Source organism: Pleurodeles waltl, chromosome 12 (assembly GCF_031143425.1).
Source record: "Pleurodeles waltl isolate 20211129_DDA chromosome 12, aPleWal1.hap1.20221129, whole genome shotgun sequence".
In the NCBI taxonomy this organism is placed as follows: domain Eukaryota; kingdom Metazoa; phylum Chordata; class Amphibia; order Caudata; family Salamandridae; genus Pleurodeles; species Pleurodeles waltl.
The window spans coordinates 249,908,625-249,926,779 of NC_090451.1; the positions used below are offsets into that span (position 1 = coordinate 249,908,625).

The 18,155-nt window shown below is 42.5% G+C and overlaps 1 protein-coding gene across 1 annotated transcript in view; it reads right to left on the minus strand.

Moving 5' to 3' along the window:
• Window positions 1–18,155, minus strand: part of LOC138268264 (ATP-binding cassette sub-family C member 12-like) — a 1,444,059-nt gene that overhangs the window by 1,391,824 nt on the left and 34,080 nt on the right. The window lies entirely within an intron of this gene.

An 18,155-nucleotide genomic window follows, 5' to 3' on the forward strand; every position in this document is an offset into this window, starting at 1 on the left:
TGAGTATTTTTAGAGGGGTTAAACCCATGGGTGCTATTTGCTCCTACTTAGGTACCAAGTGGCTTCTGCTTTATGAGATTTGCCTAGTAGTTCTGTATATTATTGTATATTCATCAAATTTTATTTTATATGTACTTCATTTTTGTTATGACTGTGTGCATATTTGTATATGATGTTCTTGTCAACCTAAACCTAAACCAATATTTGGGGCTAATATTGCCGTATATGTGACTTGGTTATTGTAAAGACCCTTTGGTGACCGGTGTACTTATTTGGACATGCACACACATGCTCTACGATAGATCTTATATCACTATTAAATTAAGAATATAACATATGGATTCAGATATGTAGGTGAGGTACGATAACTTTATATGATGGATTAGACATTAATTTGGCTATCAACACAATATGTTGGCATGGAGTGTTAAGATCAAAGTGGTTTGAAATTTTATGTAGTTTGGTCGAGGTACTCACCCTTTATGACAGACAATTGGCTGATTTGCGTGATACGGGTGCATTATGATTCTTGGGCGAAAGGAAATGACTAATTATTTTTCAATACTATACCTACAGGGGATTGGTTCCTGTGTTTATTAATGCACATGGGTTTTGCACGTCACTGGACTGTATTTGATAGCGTAGACTTCGCCTATATGTAATGATGGAGGTTTTATACATATGGCGGATTAGTAAACGCTGTGCGGAGTAGTCCCTCCTTTATGTCCTTGGTCTTTTTAAAGGAGGCACCCGGAAGTAAAAAATGGCTGCGTACTCGCAACCTCTATCTGTGGATTTCGTTATAGTTGTTTCACAAATAACTTTTCATTTTGATACATTCAAGGTGAGTGGTTCATTTTAACTAACAACTGTGTTTTCTATACTGCATTACAGATATTGGCAATGTCTTTATTATCAAATTCAAAATGTTAACAACTTCCCGAAGATGAATTCTATGGCGCCATGAGCGTCCTGATTTTTTGTTCACTCACGGGGAATAGACTGTTCTCGGGTTGTGTTATGGGGTAATGTACCCACTAATAGTTACTGACTTAGATGATTTCTCTATATTTTTAGTCGTTGTTAACTCAGGTTTGGCGTATTTATTATTCATATGTTATTTACTAATATTGACAACGTAGCAGTGAAACGTGACCAGTGCAATGATGAATTATGATTACACTCTTATATATTAGGTCTTAGTATTCTTGCAGGGTACGTGGGACTAACTTAGTATCCCATACTTGAATCTTTTCTCAGCAAATACGACGTGGGGCATTATATTGGAACTTGCCCGATAGGACTAGTGAACATTACAGTTGACATTATAACAGACTATTACATCAGGTAGGATTTTGTGAATAGTTTGTAGTGAATCCTAGTTTGTTTTAATGGGATAACAGGAAGTAGCTTAGTCTTTGGCTTACAGACTCATGCCCCCGTCACCTAGTGACTTTTAACCTACTTAGCTTTCTCTGTCTTAGCCCATTTAATTATTTAATTCTTCTAAGATGGCTGCCTTGTTTATAGTTAGGCCACTTGTTATGATTTGCATTATCAGTGCCACCACGTTAAGGCGTCAAGATCAAGTGACAAAGACAAACAAACAGTAGGTGTTCACACTTATGGACTTTCCCTCTCCATGCTTTTGAGGGAATTGTTTATATTAATTGCCACCTCAAGCATGCCTGTTATCTACTGTTTGGGAACACACCTATGTCAGGGGTCCGAGTAGATCTGTATAAATACATCACACTTTAGACAGATAATCAGAGGGATTCCGACCAGAGGGCATCGCCACCATCGATCATATCGATGCTGCACATCGTCTTGACGCTGACTCAGTCTTCGTGTCCCTGCGGAGTCTGAGATAGAGACCTCATTCCAAGGTAACAAGAGTTGGGGGCTCCTCTCATGGACATGGCATTGGCAGATTAGGTTTAACATACCCAGCTCTCCTTTAGGTAGGAGGTTAGGCCTATCATGATAGGGTAATAGGACATATTATACACTTATGTCTTTTCATGTCATTGCAAGATGGTGGGGGTCTTTGTAATAATGACTCTTGTCTTTACAATTCTGTTTCTTCCACTGGTCATTATCCTAATCATTGCAGCCCATGCAACTTATCGCAGATTGCAGTTGTGTTAAATAAAAACTATTGAAACTTTACTGCATCTTCGTTATTGCCTGTGTTTGGATGAGGCATGATATATCTGTGAGAAAGGGGTAATCTCTGTTTAACTACAACACTCCCTGAGATGTCATACTCTTGAGTCCATGCGTAAAGGCTGCCACAAATCACCTTTTACTATTTGGGTTTTCGGTGAGGTGCTGCATGTGAGCCGGAAGGGTTGGGACGACAGCTGTGACTTGTTGTAGTATAGGCATAGTTGCCTACAAACATAGGTACTGTCCAAACTACGACAAGTTGGGATTGTCTTTTATAATTCATTCATCAGGTTTGTAGTACATGTGTGTGCATGGTTCATTACACTCTATTATTTTTAATTTAATTTTTATTCTCAATTTTGAGCTCTTGGGATTTGCATGATTCAAGCACATCAAATTCTCTTGGTATATTACTTGTTAAATTAATTGCGGCATAATATTTCACTTCAAATGTCACGAATCATCAGTGTAATATTGAATCTTTATATTCCAAGTACATTCAGAAGGAGGTGAATCCTTTACAATTGGTCTCCATCCCTAAGACACTATGGTGAAGGGTATACTATAACTGACAAACTTACGTTTAGTTCTTCGTTTATGATTTTAGCCCTGTGGAAGTCATGGGGTCACTCCCCTAGATGAAACACGTGTTAGTTGGGGTACATATGAAATCCATCATTTTATTTATGGAAGTATATGGATTTATTTGAAACCAATAAATTCCAAACTGGTTGAACTACACAGAAGAACTGCGACGCTTGATTTCACCTTGCTACAAGATAAAGACTTTGTTTTGCGTCTTGGACTTGGACATTTCATTGTTATTTGACCAAGATATTTTATACGAACTTTCGTACCATTAACTGAAGACATGCACAAATTTATTCTAGCGTGTGCCTCTAATTATTCAGTTTTTTTCTGATTAACTTGGTTTCTTCAGAGGTGGGGGGGTGGATGTTCCCCTTATGAGAGCACCGCTGTAATGATGTATATGCACTGTACTGTTTGCTGATTGGGTCTCTGAGCACCCATTTTCTCTGCTGTCCAACACCCTCCTATATTTTTCTTAAAACTTAAAAGTATATGTCCAATTTTTTAAAATACAATACACTCTGCTCTGTAGACTGCTCAGGGCCTACTTTAGGGGTTACTTAAATGTACTAAAAATGGATTTTTAGGCTTGGTGAAAGGTTTATTTACAAATATTGTGGTATTGTGCACTCAAGCTTACAATTTAAACAAAAACTGTTGTTTTTTAACAGATTAGAACAATACAGTGTGCAGTGCTGGAACAAATACTGTCCGTATTCATGAACAGATTTAAAATAAAGCTAGTACCCCAGACATTTATTCACTTGTACAGGAAGTCAGGGCATTTGAACCCTAACGTTTATTCACTTATACAGGAAGTCAGGCCTTTTGGATCATCAACAACCGGCATAATCACATAACAATTGAGTCTATTAGAATATCTCATGAAAAAGGAACTAAACCAATGCTTACAGGCCATCACACTTATGCAATAAACAAAGCTCAATGCATTCTGCGAGGGATGCAAATTTCAATCAAACTCTTGCTTTTTAAATTCAACAAACATTTCATGACAAAATGATTTGTGATTTTAAACAAGTGTTTGCTGAATCTGATATTACTTATAATTGAGGAATTATCACAAGTCAGGAAGGAATTGGAAGTTGAAATACACAACTTAAAGGCAATGTTAGACCAAGATTAGAACAAACCGGACACTTAATAAATCTCAATGGAAGACATCAACAAGAGACTTGATCAATATGCTTGATCAAAAGAAACCCAGGAAAGGAAGATACATATATTTAAGAGGGACACGATTGATTACAAATTGGACGAAGTCTTCACCTGGGCTGAGGTTTACACTAAAAAAAAGAGTGCTTAAAAAGCCCAATACTACATCATCAGAAGAGAGCATTGCTATTGACTGAGACACCATGATTACCCGACCACCAGTTTCATCAGTCATACGAGCCGATGGAGTGTTCACTCTTTTGATGCCATCACTACTAAAAGTTCTTTTTTGTCTTTGAGCCCAGCGGCGAACAACGAACCAGAGGCATCCACCAGTAACAGCACAACTCATACAGAAAAACCGGCAGAGGACAAAGAAAAACAAAAAACGAGAGAGTGATGCATGAATCTCAGGAGTCAATCGAACACCTAGTCATCAACTTCTCCTCAACATGATTGACTACCTCACAGAGGACAGTTCTTAACAAAGGCACGTCACTTATGCCAACTTACAAATCCAATGATTTGGAAAGTGAAGTTGCCCTTTACATGTTCATACAGAAGTTGCAATTCCAATATTTTTTTATAATTTACCAGGCAACAGACTTCAATCTGATGAGTCAGAGTATCAGGAATTCAAACCAAAGAGTGTCTTTGTAGCACCAACATCACATAAAACATTAGATATGTTTGAAGTACTTGTCAAATGAATTTTCATAATATTAATTATTAAATGTCCCAATCTAGGAACTTGACTCATAAAGATCAGGGCATTTCATTAGCCCTGGCTCCCAATCAGAGTGATATTTCACCAGCAGACAAAGGGGGAGCCCTAGTTATTATGGATTGAACATATTATGAAGAAAACGTACTAACGCACATTTCCGATAGGGACATCTACATTTCCCTAGACAAGATCCCACCACTGATTTAATTACAACCCTACAAGTGGCATTCGACGAGGCATTATTTAATGGGTGGATCTCTGAAAACACTAGAAGATCTTTATTGACTGAGTATCCACAATGGCCTTGGCTTTACTGTTTCCAAAAATTCATTAAAATACTTCTGTTCCTCTCTTCAGACAAACTGTTTCAGGGTGTGGTTCCCTACATGAAACTTTAGGTACATAATTGGATACTTTCTTACAACCTGTTGTTCAAAATTGGCAATCTTACATCCAAGATACTACTGACTTTTTTAAACTTCTGTCTAAGCTGGAGTTAAGTGAACCTTGAAGCTTGGTGGCTCCGAACAATTGACGTAACAGAACTGTACACATCTATACCATATAATGAGGGCACTGAAGCAGTCAAATGGGCATTATCAACACAAGAAGATATTGGGGCAAACTAAATTTTCATTCTGGAACTTCGTCATTTTTGTTTGTTTCACAGTTACTTTTTGTGGAAAGACACCTTTTATCTCCAGAGACAAAGCACTTACATTGGCTTTTCTGGGGCCCCCAGGTATGCAAATATCTTAATGGCTAAATTTGAGGAGCAGTTCATCTTTTCCTCAAACATTTGGCAGGAGCATTTGATTACATACTCTAGATATATCAACAACATATTTTTGATTTGGAGGAGTCGGTGCTTTATGCCTTTACTGGAACAACAGATACTCCATTTCAACTAACACAATCCTCGGATTATATTCACCCATGCGATGGACAAGCAAAGCATTGCTTACTTGGATGTTCAGATACAATTGACCTCGACAGGTCTGATCACAAGTGTACACAGGAAACCCACGGATCAAAATAATTCATTGTTGTTCAGCAGTTTCCATCCTCCATTGCTCAAACAACATTTTCCACTCTCACAATTCATTCACATTAGAAGGATCACCTCCGACAATGAAGTTTGCAAATTGGCTTTGATGATGTATGCATCTAAGTTCAAACAGCGGGGTTATCCTGACCATGTGGTAGGTCAAGCATTCGAAAGAGTGCATACCATGAATCGTCTTACACCATTACAGCAAAAAACAAACCAGCAATCAGCAAGGTTGTTGTTTGTTTCTAAGTTTTTCACAAAATCTGCTACCATCAAACATATTATCTGAAAATGATGGGAAATACTTCAGCCTGAACCAGATTTTAAGGGTGTTTTTGCCAACAAAACCCATTTTTGCTCACAGTCGTTCAATTAATCTGAAGGAGATCTTATCCTCTCTCAAACAGAAGTCTGTCATTAAACACAAAGGGATGAAGAAATCCCATAATTGCATTTATTGCAATAATGTGATCGAAGGCAACAATATAGCTCAACCTAAGACTGGTGCAACTGCACCACACATCAAATTGCAACACATCAAATGTGATTTATACCATCAAATGCCCTCCTGTGCTGCCTTTATGTAGGCAAAACGGAACATAAAATTAAGATTTGTCTGACAGAACACAAGAGCATGATCAGAAACATGAACAGAAATTCCTGTTAGTCGTTCACTGGCTTGACCACAATCACAGCATTGCCCAATTGAGGTTCACTATTTAGGAAGCAGTGATGTTTAACCCAGAATGAAACAATCATAGACTATTATCCCAACAGGAGATCTTTTCAATAAAATATCTCAACAGCCTCCTTCCAGCTTGGATAAATTGCAAATTAGAGACATTTTGCTTCCTTTACTGGTTTTCCACACAGGCATGCATTTATCCTATCCTTTGTGGCACAGTGGTTGATATATGGTTCATCATGCAAAATTACTTTCTTTATGTTTTCTTTTGTTGTGATGCATCGCACTTTTAGGTTACATTGCAATTTTACTTATCGGAGGTATATTTAAGCTATAGGGATGACCCTGTCTGTTTCCCTCCAAGAAATCTCAGCCATTTTTTAAGTGACATTTTGCTACATTGCAACATGCCTATTGTGAGATTTTGATTGGTTGAGTCATCATATATATAGATCGCATCGTTCACCACTGCTATGCAGAGCATATATAATGCATGAGGGACATTACTGCCATTAGAGTATGTTTCAGGGGGTACTTCACGCTTTCTGTGCTTATGTCTTTTTCTTTTTTTCTCTTTCTTTTTCTTTGGGGGTTGTTTAGGTTGTAAACAGATTTGAGGATGCTGGATTCACATGTCTATATAATTGTTCATGTTTTTACATGTATGTTTTGATAAAATTTCATTTATTATGTGGTCATTTCAGATCAATTGTTTTTTACCAGAGTATTTGGTTATCACTTACATCTATTTTGGGATCACTCCAGACCAACTGCATTTATGGTAGAGTATTAAGAGCACAAATACCCGCCTTCACTTTGGGTCTTGTTTTTGCTTTTTTTGTCACCCACGAGCACTTGGTGTACGCATGGTGTAATCTCTCTGTGAGCTTTTAACCACGCCCATGTCAAGCCCATCAGTTTGGCTGGTTTGTGGGCTTGCCTTTGAAAATTCGCTTGATTTCAATAGTGAAAGATATGCATATGTCATGCCTTTTCTGGAGTTTATCCCACCTCGAACGCACCTGCCAACTAATGAAAACATACGAGGCTCCATGTTTTCCGCATGGTTTCTGCACCATTTTTTCTCTTTATTTCGTAGGCAGCGCAATCTCGCTGGGCAGTAGTAGAGCGCTTTGCATGACATCGACCCTGGTACATGGATATTTGCACTTTTTATGATTATATGGATAATTTCACTTTTGCCGGTTACATGGATAATTGCACTTTAGCTGATACATTTCACTGCAAGCAAACTTCTGATTCTTTTTGTGTGTTTGCTTTGCGCTCATGGTGGCCTTCACCTCACCTATGTGAAACTATTTTACTTTTCAGTTTTTGTGGCAAGAAAAGTCTGGTTAGGAGTTTACAACGCTGATAGCTTTAACTCGAGCAAACGTGAGACCCATTGCATTGCAAATGCTTGTATCAGTGTATTCCCAGTCTTTTTTCAGTTGCCTTCATGCCCCACCGGACCTCATCCGACTGCGTTAAGAGTCGGGTTTCATTCCCCATTGGCGGGCACATGGGGGATATTCTCCATATGAGGTCACAGCAGCAGATTGTTGCTGGGTTATTGGTGGTGCTAGGGCAGGTGTTTTAACTAGAAATTATTAATGAGTGTTTGTGTGATTTGAATAATGAGTTTATGTAGAAAATGAATAACGTAGAAAAATAATGCACGCATTTGAAAATGTGACCTCGAAGAATGACCATCAGTGTTGACGAAATGTACTAATTAACGATTAATACTTATGAAATATTGAAAAATGTACTAGACTAATGTAGTAAGATGTCATATTAAGGGTTATGAAGTATGCTCTAGTTTTATTAATCGTAGGCCTTAACTTAGCGAGGATCTTGGCCTAGTTTTGCCAGGCCTCATTGTGAGAACCGACTAACAGGAGATGATGTTCCTGCTGGAGTAACAATTTGTGTGTAATGTTTGTGAGATGTACTTTCCCAGGACGAGAACAATGAAGACACTGACTGGAGCTGAAGATGGAACAATATTGTTACCTGACGAGCCGGATGATGAGGACATCGTAAAGTGAATCAATCAACTTCACGAGAAGAGGGAAATATTAGAATTCATAGATTTGATGTAGAAATAATATTGGTTAGAGTATAAATGTATGATTAACTGACCAATAGGGAATTAGGGGATAGTTTAGGCGACTTTGGTATAACAACGTGACAGATGAGAATTATTCAGATTAGAATTGAGATTTAGCCAGGAGAGTTACTGTGATTTTGAGAAGAAGAAGAGACTTTAGAAGAGAGTCAAGATTCGTTCTGTCATTGGGCTCATACTCTCTGACTGAGAGCCTGATGCTTTGCTGATCAATTGATTACCTGAGGACAAAGACTGATTCTGCTTGCTGACCCATATCGTGGATAGGTAGATATGATGAAATGTGACTGTTATGCATTTTATGCCTTTTCTTTCTAGGTGCCAATTGCGCTGTTTTGATAGATCCATAGCTAGATGTTTTCCTAAATTTGTGTTCTAAATTGTTTTGCATGAAGCCCAACATGCTGATGCTAATCTGACATTAGTTAAGGCACTCAAGTTAACTGACGAATTACAGGAACTAATGATTGACGAGTTATCTTCCTGAATTCTATGTACGTTATATCTTTGTCGCAATTGACTCTATTATTGACTTGCACTGTCGCTCTGGAATGTGTTGTGATTCAAGCTTTGATTAGATTGCGTTTCCTCTGCTGATTTGGACGACCAGTATTGTTGCTATATGTGTTTCATTTGATTTTGAGATTAATCTACATGACTTTAGTATTGTTAATATGAGGGAAATAAACATACTAAACTTTTATTAAAGGTGTGGTTATTCATGACTGAGAGGTCATGGTGCGTGACATTTACTGACTCCATTGATTATTGATTTTATTGATTACTAATGATTGTTGATTATTGTGTATTGATTATTGATTATGTACTGGAGCTATGGTAAGAACTTCTTAAAATGAGTCAAAAGGTTCATCGACCTATACGCGTCACCTCGTAAGTTTACTTCTTAAGGTCGGACGTGCTAACAGTGGACACACTTTTACTTGGTAAGCATCCGTTTGGTGTCGGTGAGCGTTGGGCTCTCTATGGCACCTGCTACATTACAGTTTTGATTTGGGTGTTTATTTGCCGGGTCTCACCTTAACCAGAACCCCCAGTCATGGTACAAGGGATCTTGTTTATGTTTACGATTCGAGAAGTGACAACACCATTATCTTCCACTCTCTCTGGAGCTAATTCCAAATGTTATTTGGTTTCTGTATGATGATGGGAAGACAAGGCACACCTCTATTACCTGTGCTCCCAGAGGTTTCACAGTGCACCTTGGGCATTTGTGCCTGCTCTCTTAGGTTGTATAGTTTTTGTTGTCACATGCGTTTACTAATCTATTCATTATTTATTAGTTTTTATGCACGTTACCCCGCACTTGCTATGTATTCTTCCACATGCTTTCATACGTGTTTTGCAGCACTGTTCACTCAACAAATTCGCAAACGTGGGGACCCATTATGGTGTCTCATCAGCACAGCGATACGTACTTTTGGGGTATAACATGGAATATGGACACAACATGATAGCTTGTGCATGCTGCAGTGGGAAAAATCTTCAGTGATTGGGACACTCCAACTTGGTTCGATTGGGTAGCTTTTAGGTCACAATATGATCTAACGCAATATCCGATTGGTCTGTACCTGACTTCAATTCATTAAATTTTTTCACAGTTACCCCTGATGAAGGGGTTCATTTCCGAAATGCATTGGGGTCAGTCTGAAATTATTCTTAATTCACGTGTCATCTCAAGAGAATTCTGTACAAATATAAGGTCAAGTGTGAGGTAACGTTTGGACTGGCCATTGTTTGGAATAATGCATTGATTGTTTGACAATAAAAAGAAGTGTTGAAACACATGACAAATTACACTGATAAACAGGTTTAATCATGTCTTTCATTTTGTGAGCCTCCGGGTGTCAAAGTAGTGCATTCCGAGACTAGTGCATCTATCTGGGATACTAGCTTTATTGTGAAAAAGTTTATTTTTCCAGGTCAAATTGGCAGTTTGAAATTGCACACAGGCTACAATTGCAGATCTGAGACATGTTTTAAACCCTCCCATGCCGGGGACAAGCTGGTCTCATCCAGGTACATGGTTGCCATGTGACTGGGACAAGACCAGCTCATCCTGCACCTGGCCCACAGGGGAGGGCTAGCGCTCCCCCGTGGGCCTCCCTCCCACACCCCTCAGTCGGGGATGGAAGGGGAATCGCTTCCCCTTCCACCCCAACACCCCCCTTGGCAATCTGATAACATCAGCGCGCTCACAGCGCCCAGAAGTCATCAGCAGCTCCCGAGGACAAGCTGGAAGCCATTTGCTTCCAGCGCGTGGAGAGAGAGGACCTCTAAAAGGTGTCCTTCTCTTTTTGGGGGTTTTGGGGGGGGGGAACAGACACAGGGGGAAAGGAAAGACTTTTTCCTTTCCCCGTGTCAGTTTTCAATGGATTCCTGATCCACGATCATCGTGGAGCAGGAATCCACCATTTGGCACCAGGGATTTCGTGTGTGTTTATTTTAGGAGGCGACCCCTTGGGCAATCCATGTTTCGGCCCCCCTGGGGGCAGATCAGCCATTTTTTCAGCCGATCTGCCCTCAGGGGGGGTGGAACCCCACTAGGAACCAGGGATTGCATTTTTACTACGTTTTTGGGCAGCGACCCCTTAGGCAAGGGTCGCTGCACCTGGGGCAATATTTATTTAATATGTTTCTCCCCCCCCGGGGCTAGATCGGCAATGCTTTTGGCCGATCTCGCCCCTGGGGGGGTCGAAACCCACTAGGCCCCAGGGATTGTGTGTTGTGTGTGTGTGTTTTGTGTCTTGGGGGCACCCCTTGGGCAAGGGTCGCCCCCCCAAAGGGGGGAAGTAGTGTTGGTCATTTCTGCCCCCAAAGAGGGCAGAAACCACCAATATGCCAGGGATTTTTTTTGGTTTCCCTTTGTTTTTTTGTGCTGGGGGATCCCCTTTTGCCCCCTTTGGCAAGGGTTGCCCCCCTTGGGGGGCACAGAGCTGTTGGCCATTTCTGCCCATCGCCCTATTTTTTTTTACGCCCATCTGCCCCCAAGGGGGGCAGAATCAACTTAGACACCAGGGATCCTGTGTGTGTGTGTGTGTTTTGTGTGGGGGGGGCGGCCCCTTTGGCAAGGGTCACCCCCCAAAGGGGGCACATTACTGATGGCCATTTCTGCCCCCTTTCACCCCCCTTTGGCAAGGGTCACCCCCAAAGGGGGCACAGAGCTGTTGGCCATTTCTGCCCCCCTTGGGGGCAGATCAGCCTATTTCTTTAGGCCTGTATGCCCCCAAAGGGGGCAGAATCCACTTAGGAACCAGGGATCTTGTGTGTGTGTGTGTGTTTTGTGTGGGGGGTGGCCCCTTTGGCAAGGTTCGACCCCCAAAGGGGAGAACATTACTGATGGCCATTTCTGCCCCCTTTAACCCCCCTTTGGCAAGGGTCACCCCCCAAAGGGGGCACAGAGCTGTTGGCCATTTCTGCCCCCCTTGGGGGCAGATCAGCCTATTTCTTTAGGCCCGTATGCCCCCAAAGGGGGCAGAATCCACTTAGGCACCAGGGATCTTGTGTGTGTGTTTTGTGTGGGGGGTGGCCCCTTTGGCAAGGTTCGACCCCCAAAGGGGGGAACATTACTGATGGCCATTTCTGCCCGCCGTGGGGGCAGATCAGCCTAAATTTGTTTAGGCCCAGGGGCAGAAGCCATTAAGATGTCAGGGATTTGGTTTTTTTTTGTTCACCTTTGTTTTTTTGTGCTGGGGGCACCCCCTTTGACAAGGGTCACCCCTCAAAGGGGGCACAGAGCTGTTGGTCATTTCTGCCCCCCCTTGGAGAAGATCGGCCTACTTTATTTTAGGTCCATCTGCCCCCAAAGGGGGCAGAATCCACTTAGGCACCAGGGATCTTGTTCGTGTGTGTGTTTGTTTTGTGTGGGGGGGCACCCCCTTTGGCACGGGTTACCCCCCAAAGGGGGGGCACATTACTGATGGCCCTTTCTGCCCCCCTTGTGGCAGTTCGGCCTATTTTATTTTTAGGTCCATCTGTCCTAAAGGGGGCAGAATCCACTTAGGCACCAGGGATCTTGTTTGTGTGTGTGTGTTTTGTGTGGGGGGGTGCCCCCTTTGGCAAGGGTTCACCCCCCAAAGGGGGGGGCACATTACTGATGGCCATTTCTGCCCCCCTTGGAGGCAGATCGGCCTATTTTTTTTTAAGGCCACCAGGGAAAATGTCTAAGCTCTTGGTGGCAGGGTGTTTGTCAACTGGCGAAGTATTTGTATTTGTGATTATAACTGTTTATTTCTTCTTTTTGTTCTAGTTCAAAGCTTTTGCTTCCTTTGCTGTTGATCCTTGCGGTTTTGGCAGTAGTTGCCCTGTGGTTTGCATAGTTGCATGTTTTAGGTAAATAAAAGCAATTTACTCCAAAGGAGTACTGTTGACATGCATGAATTACATGTTTGTAGGTGGTGTACTAAATGCAGGATTGTGTGTGAAATTGTCCTTAGACTTGTGCACAATTATATTTGTGTTGTCATATGTCTAATTTGCTTTTTTCTTTTTTGTGGGATATCATTGGTGATTGCTGTGTCTGTGCAGAGTAGTTGCTGGTGAGTCTAGCTTTTTCAGGCAAGTGAGTGGTATAGTTTTTTAGTACATAACTCTTTGTGATAAAGCTACACTTTGTTTATTACTTATTTTAGGCAGTGCTGGTTGTTGTTGGCAATCCATTTGTTGTTAGAAAGGATCATGGCTAGCCACAGAGTGACCGCTCAGCAGGTTGTTGGCGTGCTTTTTGAGTCGTCTTCTGACCATTATTATGAGACTGACTCTGCATCTGAGGCATAGGAGGAAGTGAGAGATTCTGGCAGTGAGTTTTCTGTCTGAGAGGATTTTTCTGATGAGGAAGCCACTCTAAATGCAGATGAAGGGCCTGTTTTAGAGGAGGACATTGATGTGTCAAGAGTGCAGCAGCCTGGGGCTGAAGGGTTTCCCATTAGAAGACCAGACACCTGGATTGCCCCAAACATGGAGCAGCCACAGTTACCTGCATTTACTGGTCTCCCAGGGTGTAGAGTCAATACAGAAAACTTTTTGCCTGTCAATTTCTTTCAATTGTTTATGGATGATATTTGAGGGACAACGCAGCCAGACTTAGGCCTCAGTCTAGAGCTACTCAGTGGGTTCCCACAAATCTGGAAGAGATGAAAAAGTTTTTAGGTTTGACTTTTTTGATGGGGATGATAAGGAAAGGCGTCACAGGCTTCTTATTGGTCTACTAGTCCCTTGATGGCAACGGCTATATTTCCTGCAACTATGACTCGTAATCGCTATTTGCTTCTTCTTCGTATGCTGCATTTTGTAGACAATGCTTTAGCCTTGCCACAAGGTCACCCTGATTGTGACCATCTTTTTAAGATTAGGACTGTCCTTGATCATTTTGTAGATCGGTTTTCAGAGGTGTATGTTCCAGGCAAAGAGATAAGTGTGGACGAGTCTTTGGTCCTGTTCAAGGGGCGTTTGGTTTTTAAGCAGTACATTCCTGGTAAGAGGGCACGGTATGGAATTAAATTGTACATGCTGTCAAAAAGAAGTACAGGATATGTGTATAATTTCCGGGTCTACACTAGTAGGGATTCCAGTATTGACCCCTCTGGTTGTCTGCCCACTTTTGGAGTTAGCAAGAAAATTGTGTGGAACTTGGTAGACGACTGTTTAACAAAGGTCACCATTTGTACGTAGATAATTTCTACACTGGAGTGCAGTTGTTCAAGGAGTTATTTAGAGTGGACACTGTTGCTTGTGGCACAATCCGTTCTAACCGGAAAGGGTATCCAAGGGAGCTTGTCTGTAAAAACCTTGAGAGGGGACAGTGCAGTGCCTTGCGGAAAAATGAGCTGCTAGCTCTGAACTTTTCAGACAGGAGGGATGTGTACATGCTATCTACCATCCATGATGAAAGTACTTCACCTGTGACTGTTTGGGGTCAGGTTGCCGAAGTGTGCAAACCTGCGTGCATTTTGGACTACAATAAGCACATGGGTGGTGTTGATATAGTAGATCAGAGGTTGGAACACTGCTCTTCCTAAGTCTTACATGTGGTATAAAAAGTTGGCCCTACATTAATTTCATTTCGTAACTTTTAATGCTTTTATTGTGTTCAAGGATTGTTCACCTGAGTCAAGGATGCAATTTGTTACATTTCAGGAGTCAATGATAGAGAGCCTTATTGTGGTGGAACAGGGAAGAGTTCCTAGAGTAACAGTGGTGGAGGATATGGCTAGATTGAAAGATTGTCATTTTCCAAATCACATTCCTCCCACTCCCAAAAGAGACTTGCCCACTAAGAAATGTAGAGTATGTGCCCGAAGAGGTATCCGGAGGGAGAGCCGGATGTACTACCCCGATTGCCCTTCAAAGCCTGGGCTGTGTGTGGCCGGGTGTTTCAGAAGTTACCACACCAAAACAATTTGGGGGGAAATACCGTGAGCATAAACTGTCTGTTTTATATTTTCAGATGTTCAGTTTCACATTTCTGTCATGATTTCAGTTGGAGCTTTTGTGTTTGTAGTTTTGTATTTATTTTATAATTAGTTAGTGGTTTCTTTGTTTTTATTAACAAAAAAAATGATGGTAATGTGTGTGGGGTGGCACTTGGCTGATGGTGTGTGTGGGGTGGCGCTTGGCTGGCGGTGTGTGTGGAGTGGCGCTTGGCTGGCGGTGTGTGTGGAGTGGCGCTTGGCTGGCAGTGTGCATGAAGTGGCGCTTGGCTGGTGGTATGCATGAAGTGGCGCTTGGCTGGGGGTGTGCGTGGGGTGGCGCTTGGCTGGTGGTGTGCGTGGGGTGACGCTTGGCTGGCAGTATGCGTATAGTGGTGCTTGGCTGGCGGTGTGCGTGGGGCGGCGCTTGGCTGGCGGTGTGCATGGAGTGCCGCATGGCTGACGGTGTGTGTGGATTGGCGCTTGGCTGGCGGTGTGCGTGGGGTGGTGCTTGGCTGGCGCTGTGTGTGGAGTGGTGCATGGCTGGCGGTGCCAGCCAAACTTCAGTCCACACACTCCCATCAGCTAGTGTGATTGCTGTATCAGGCATGTGGGCGTATGTAAGTGATGGGCCCTTGAGTGGCACTGTCTGTCAATGCGAAATTTGTAATGTGCTGGGCCCGTGGCTGGCGGCGTGAATGGTCTTGTGCATGTCATGTATGAAAGGTGTGTGAATGGACTGTAAAACGGTTGGTGCCTTGGCGCGGCTTTACAGCTCACGAGCTGTGAGTCATTGGTTCATTTTTTGGCCTTTCAGTTATTAACAGTGCATTTCATTTTTGTGAAATGTCTTGTTAATAAAATTTTATCTACTGAACCATCACTCACCCTTGTGCCAAATCCAAACAGTATGTGTGGTAAAAATGACAAAAAACTTGCTCTGCTGTAATCAGGCGTTGCAGCACACCTGTGACACGCTAGGTGTCTCAGGTGGGACCCAGATGATGAAGCATGCCACCAACTTGGTTGGTGGGTGAGGGGTCCTTTTAACATAACCTAAGTGCATTTCTTTTCACAATTTTAGTGTTTGTACGTGGACACCTCAAAATGATTTATTACAAAACTACCTGTGTTTGGGGGGAGGTGGAGGAGAAGCATATTTTCCTGACTTTTCTTTCTGGGATCACCGCTCCAGCACAAAATTCCTACTCCCCAGCGTTCCCCTCAGTCTCACAAGTAAAATGATACCTCACTTGTGTGGGTCCCCAAAGCAGAGTCAGCCTAAAGATGTATAAAAGAAAAATGTGTGCTTATCAACTTGTTGTGCTATCCCCTCAATCTCTACAGGTTTTAGGCCTTTTTCGGTTGCAGGCACCTGGGCCCCCACACAAGGTATCATTTTTATCAGGAGACTTGGAGAAACGCTGGATGGAATGAAATTCGTGGCTCCTCACAGGTTTCAGAACTTTCTGTCACCAAAATGTGAAGAAAACGTGCTTTTTTTGCCACATTTTCACATTTGCAATGGATTCTGGGTAAGAAAACACTGGGGGATCAACGCAAGTCACACCTCCCCTGACTCCCTCGGGTGTCTAGTTTTCAGAAATGTTTGGGTTTGGTAGGTTTCCCTATATCGCTACTGAGCCCAGGACCAAAAATGCAGGTGCCCCCACCCCAAAAAAAACAGTTTTGGATTTGATTTCTAGGATTTTGATGTGTCCACGTTGTGTTTTGGGGCATTTCCTGTCGTGGGCACTAGGCCTACCCACACAAGTGAGGTATCATTTTTATTGGGAGACTTGGGGGAACGCTGGGTGGAAGGAAATTTGTGGCTCATCTCAGATTCCAGAACTTTCTGTCACCGAAATGTGAGGAGAAAGTGGTTTTTTACCCAAAGTTTGAGGTTTGCAAAGGGTTCTGGGTAACAAAACCTGGTGAGAGCCCCACAAGTCACCCCATCTTGGATTCCCCTTCATGTCTAGTTTTCAAAAATGCACAGGTTTGGTAGGTTTCCCTAGGTGCCGGCTGAGCTAGAGGCCAAAATCCACAGGTAGGCACTTTGCAAAAAAACAGCTCTGTTTTCTTTGGGGAAATGTGATTGTGTCCACGTTGTGTTTTGGGGCATTTCCTGTCGCGGGCGCTAAGTCTACCCACACAAGTGAGGTTTTTATCGGGAGACTTGAGGGAACGCTGGGTGGAAGGAAATTTGTGGCTCCTCTGAGATTCCAGAACTTTCTGTCACCGAAATGTGAAGAAAACGTGCTTTTTTTGCTACATTTTCACATTTGCAATGGATTCTGGGTAAGAAAACACTGGGGGATCAACGCAAGTCACACCTCCCCTGACTCCCTCGGGTGTCTAGTTTTCAGAAATGTTTGGGTTTGGTAGGTTTCCCTATATCGCTACTGAGCCCAGGACCAAAAATGCAGGTGCCCCCACCCCAAAAAAAACAGTTTTGTATTTGATTTCTAGGATTTTGATGTGTCCACGTTGTGTTTTGGGGCATTTCCTGTTGTGGGCACTAGGCCTACCCACACAAGTGAGGTATCATTTTTATTGGGAGACTTGGGGGAACGCTGGGTGGAAGGAAATTTGTGGCTCATCTCAGATTCCAGAACTTTCTGTCACCGAAATGTGAGGAGAAAGTGGTTTTTTACCCAAAGTTTGAGGTTTGCAAAGGGTTCTGGGTAACAAAACCTGGTGAGAGCCCCACAAGTCACCCCATCTTGGATTCCCCTTCATGTCTAGTTTTCAAAAATGCACAGGTTTGGTAGGTTTCCCTAGGTGCCGGCTGAGCTAGAGGCCAAAATCCACAGGTAGGCACTTTGCAAAAAAACAGCTCTGTTTTCTTTGGGGAAATGTGATTGTGTCCACGTTGTGTTTTGGGGCATTTCCTGTCGCGGGCGCTAAGTCTACCCACACAAGTGAGGTTTTTATCGGGAGACTTGAGGGAACGCTGGGTGGAAGGAAATTTGTGGCTCCTCTGAGATTCCAGAACTTTCTGTCACCGAAATGAGAGGAAAAAGTGTTTTTGTAGCCAAATTTTGAGGTTTGCAAAGGATTCTGGGCACTTTGCAAAAAACACGTCAGATTTCAATGTAAAAATGTGATGTGTCCATGTTGTGTTACTTGTCGCAAGCATTAGGCCTACCCACACAAGTGAGGTTCCGTTTTTATCGGGAGACTTGGGGGGACACAGA